The sequence below is a fragment of the Pararge aegeria genome, chromosome 15, assembly GCF_905163445.1.
Source record: "Pararge aegeria chromosome 15, ilParAegt1.1, whole genome shotgun sequence".
In the NCBI taxonomy this organism is placed as follows: Eukaryota; Metazoa; Arthropoda; class Insecta; order Lepidoptera; family Nymphalidae; genus Pararge; species Pararge aegeria.
Genome location: NC_053194.1, coordinates 17,235,271 through 17,240,704, shown reverse-complemented (window position 1 = coordinate 17,240,704; position 5,434 = coordinate 17,235,271).

Here is a 5,434-nt window from a genome sequence, read left to right as displayed (position 1 = left end):
TGCGGAGGTCAGGTGGCAGTCGCTTTGTGTAGAAAGTTGTGTCGTGGAAATTGAAATGTTTCAAAAATAAATAAATTGTTTAGGATCTACATAAAAGAGTAGGTGCGTCAGCTGTGATAGCGCAGTGGATAGGAACTCGACTTCAATTTCGGGGGGGTCGAGTTAGAATCCCAGCTCACCTCTAACTTTTCTAAGTTATGGCCGTTTTAAGTATTTAAAAATATAACTAGCTTGAACGATGAAGGAAAACACCGCGTGGAAACCTGCATGCCTGAGAGTTCTACATAATGTTCTCAAAGGTATGTGGGGTCCACCAATTCGCACTGGGCTAGCGTGGTGGACTACGGCCTTAATCCCTTCTCATTGTGGGAGGAGACCCGTGTCCTGTAGTGGGACGGTAATTGGTCGATATGATGAAACAAAGTGTTTTAAAAAATGCTATACCTAAGCTGTGATATAAAAGTGGGTAAGGCTTTGGCTTCTCTTTTGAGGGGACCGCGTTCGATCCTGTAACCTCTAACTTTTCGAAGTAATGTGCTTTTCAATAAATTATTTATCACTTAGAATAAAATCAACTGTTTTTTTTAAACTGAAAGAAAATGCGGGCAGCTAGTTTGAAATCATTGTTCTTGAGTAATTTTGGCGTATGAAATTGATAACCGGATCTAACTAGATATTATAACAGCAATATCTAGTAAGATCCGGTTTGTTTAAAAGGGCAAATGCCTTTAAGTATTCGACCCTAACTTATTAATTGTGTATAAACTTTATGTTTATCTATTAACAATAATCCGTGTATTGTGACAAAGTAGGTATACAAGCTACCAAACTATCCAAATTTATATATTGGGTAAAAAAACCTGCTGCCATCAATTTTAATTAATCTAACCTAGCTGCGCGAGTAACTTCAATAAATATAATCGTTTTTTTTATCATTAGATATTTATTTATTCATAGGATAGGATAGTAGGAAATACTAGGATTAACAGTCCTAGTTTATATTTCCTACTATCCTACTAATATTATAAATGTGAAAATGTGGAGGTTCGTTACTCAATCAAATGCCAAATTTCATCCAAAACGATGTACGTACTTATAAATTATTATACTATTGCTTCTGATTAATAACATAATTGGTTTTCTGACTCAGCTAATTGCAATTTTATCATGTAACAAGGGTTTGCACTTTTAGCAATTCTTTATAACGGCAATGCAAGTATATAAATGCGAGTTGTACCTAAATTTTTAACGGAATATCATAAATCAATATCCTATGATCATCGTATTACAGGGCAGATTGGTTGGTGAACAAAGTCAAAGTCAAAAATATCTCGATTCAAGTAGGCCCGTAGTAGATAGGTTGCAATTTTGATGCGTACATTACATGAGAATTACACGGTGAGATGATGGCGATAACCATATTTGTAAACTAAAGCTACGGTTCCAAACGCGTCCTGGTCTCAGAAGAAGCCTGCTGTGGGCTTCTTCGCCGGGGGTTTTTTTTTGTTATCACCATCTCACAATGTCATTTTAAATTATTAGAAGAGCAACCTGGTTAAAGCAATAATTTACACCCAAGCTTTTTTATCGATTACGTAGTCCATTATACTATAGTAGGACTTTTCTGTAAGCTTACGTTTAATACAAACTTTGAACTATTTAAGAGACTACACTACTACTACATTCATGTATTCACACAAACATTTTCCACTTGTGAGAATCGAACCCACTGCCTTGGACTCAGAAAGCAGGGTCGCTGCCCGCTACGCCAACCGGCTGTCGAATATAATGAAATGATATATAATGAAAATTAAGCTAAATTTGCTGCCGCGAAAAGTGGGAGAATATGTGTAGTGTAATTTATAATTTCTAAGATAGATAAGAGTATAAAGATTGAAGAAGTTATAAAAAATTCACTAATATATAAAAGAAATATCATGCCTCCATTGCCTAAATGATAGCTACTCTTACCGTTATAAAAAAAAAGAAATATTCCAATCAGAAACTTGTAGCTCGTATCCCGCCTAATTTTTTTTGCTCTCTTAATTTTAAAATCAAAAATTAAATATTAAGAAAAAACGCAGAAAACAAGAAAACCTTGAAATTACCTTTGTCAGTTGAGTTTCAAAATAATCATATTTGACAAGTGAGTTTCATGCTAGAAATATGGAAAAAATAAATAAATTTGATATTGAAATAAATTAATTTAATATTTTCTTAAGTCATTATAATTATAAATATTCAACTTTAAAATATGGATAGTTTGACAACCCTGACTCTACATACATATGGAAATAGGTACACGTGTTTTTACACATTGCGTCACCTAAAAAGAGCACTGACTCTAAATTTATGCAATGGAGGGGATAAAAAATGCTCTCATCCCCACCTCGCTGCTCCAATAAGCAAGCTTTAACTATTAGTTACTATCACACACCGGGACTGATGGACTTGTTCTCCAAGATATGGAGATCGAAACCAATTTCCAAACTCTGAGCTGGTACTGACAATTTCTTTATCCCTATCAAAACCTGAACCGCCGATAAATTGTCGAAAAAGCTATTCAAATTTGAGATAGGCAGGTAAGTGAAGCGTGTAGCCCAGTGGTTAGGCCTTCGGCTTCACTACCGGGGGGCCAAGTTCGAATTAGTGTTGCCCAAATTCAGTCTTGGTCTTGCAGTCTTGGTCTTGTTCTTGCGTTTTTGCAAGACCAAGACCAAGAACAAGACCGCGTATTTTTAGCAAGACCAAGACCAAGACTGACCGTGCAAGACTTGAGCAAGAACAAGACATAGCCTGCAAGACTCTTGCGTCTTGCAGCTAGGACTTAGCGCTATTTCACGGAGAAGTTAGGTGTAACAGTTCGGTGTATAGGTAGGTAGGTACGCTTAGGAATTCTATGAGACGCAAAAAACTATATCAAAGAATATGAAAAACTGGACCTATGCGCATTACGACTAATACCATAAACATAGCGAATAAAAAAATATCTATTAAAATCAAACTGAGTGCATGCATAGTTATGTTTTAACCATCGGCACTTTGATAATGCGGCATCAAAGGTTTTGTACTTACTTCTCAAAGAAATTTGCCGCTTTTCGGAAGTACATGGTTATGATACACGCGCCGGCGGCTTCTTTTGAAATCTAAAACAATCGTTGCCGCCGCGCCGAAATCATAACATTTGACACTATTCATGCAAAATAATTTCGAATTTTAAGAGTACCTACAGGTGTTCCAAAGAATAAATAAGTTTCAGATTGGTGATTTTAGATTGGTGGAGGACGCATGAGACAGAGTATCCGATTTTATCGAAAATGGCCCGTGATTTTCTCTCAATACCTGCAACTTCAGTACAGAGAGGTTATTTTCTAAAGCATCATTAGTAATTAGAAAACATAGAAATAGGTTAAGTGATGAGTCAGCCAGATGGTTACTTTGTATTAATTCTTGGTCAAAAGAATTGATATAAAGTATCATAACCTAATGATAAAGCTGTTGATTTGTGTTGTATTTTATTTTTTATTCAAATAAATGATAAATCGTAAAACTCTTTTATTAAATTTCTTATAAGTTGAGGGTTCAATCTCTTTCTAGACAGATAAGTATTGTTCTTTAAAATACAGTCAAGTTATTGTAATTAATTTGTTTTTTTACATGTTTTAGCAAATGTAAGCTTATAAATCATAAATGTTTATTAAGAAACAGTTACTTCCATGGAAAACGACACATAGGTCAGTTGATTTTTCGAATTTCTTATCAAATCTTCAGTTATTTATTAATCTGCTTGATCTTTACTATGGCTATGTTAATTCAAGCTCACAATGTTCCAATTCTAATACGTTTTTCTAAGATTTAAAGTAAACTTTAATAAATAGTAATAGACTAATAGGTAATTGCAAGACTTGCAAGACTCTTGCTGCAAGACCAAGACCAAGACCAAGACTGGGAGCGCAAGACCAAGACCAAGACCAAGACCAGGTGTATTGGCGCAAGACCAAGACCAAGACTGGCTAAGTCTCGTCTTGTTCTTGCATTTGGGCAACACTAGTTCGAATCCCGCGTGGTGGGTTTCGAACTGCAGTGTAACCTACAAATCCGTACTATCCGTATTCAAGGAAAAACTTAGAATAATTATCCTTACACGTAGAACCAAGTGATAAGCAAAACGAAATAAAACACAATAAGAGGTTAGAAAACTGATAAAACGCGGCTTAAAACGCGGCTTAAAGTGCTGAGCAATGTTGGCTCAAGCACTCGGTGTATTTTGTAAAGTAAACTGAATTGCATGCCATCCAAAATAAACCTTAAACCTGCAGTATTAAAGTCTTTTATCAATTTCACAAAATCGCATTTTGTAAGGATCACAGTTTTTCTCATAGAAGTGAGAAACCATAACAGTGCTGCATGCTACTTGTCTGAATTTCTTAACGACATCCTTAGGTAGCAGAGATCGCTACTAAGCGATAAGGCCGCCTTTTGTATCCTGCTTCATTCTTCATGTGTTCTTTTTTGTCTCATTTTACTGAGTGGTGTACAAATAAAATAAATTAGATCCAAAATTTAAAAGAAGAGCAATCTTCTGAGTTTCTTGCCGGCACCTCTCGGTGGAATCTGCCTTTCGAACCAATAGTAGAGTCACTACAAACCGACTGAGTTGACGTTTCAAAAGTGCTCATATACTGGAAATACTTGAAATAAATGAATTTACACATATTCATCAGTGCCTTGTGGGATACCGAAGGTAATATTAGATCTACCTTTGCCTAAGTTTAACAATATATTAAAACACATTTAACAAATCGTGGTTACTACACGATTGATGAATTCCTTAACGACAAGGCTGCTTGGAAGCAGGCCATTCCGATCTCATCTCTCACAAAGCAGAAAAATTCTAAAGATTGTTAAAAAAACATAAACTATTAAATGATGTTGGAAAAGAGCAATCTGCTGAGTTTCTTGCCGGCTCGTCTCAGTTGAACCTGCTTTCCGAACCGGTGGTAGAGTCACTACAAACAGACTGACTTGACGTTTCAAAAGTGCTTATAAATTAGTTTTCAAGTAGGCACTTGAAATAAATGAATTTAGAATTTGAATTTTGAATTTTGCTTACTTTGGCGATGTGTTTATTGTGGTAGTATATTTATTTATTATTATTCAATTCAAACTACGGAAAAAAAATGTGACATCCGCACGTGAGCTTACATTTATATAGATCCCTTGCACGTTCAGTGCATTAGTAAAAACAATAGTGATATCTATTCAATGTATAGTCAAATGTTTTTAATTTGTTTTCAAATGAAGGATCTCAGAAAAATCTGCATAGGATAGGCAGCTTTCGGTCGAATACAAATCCGAAACTAAATTGACAGCTGGAATAGTTCGTTGCTCCAAGTTAAAATGGCAATGCTTTTAAATTTCTCTCGTTGGCTGA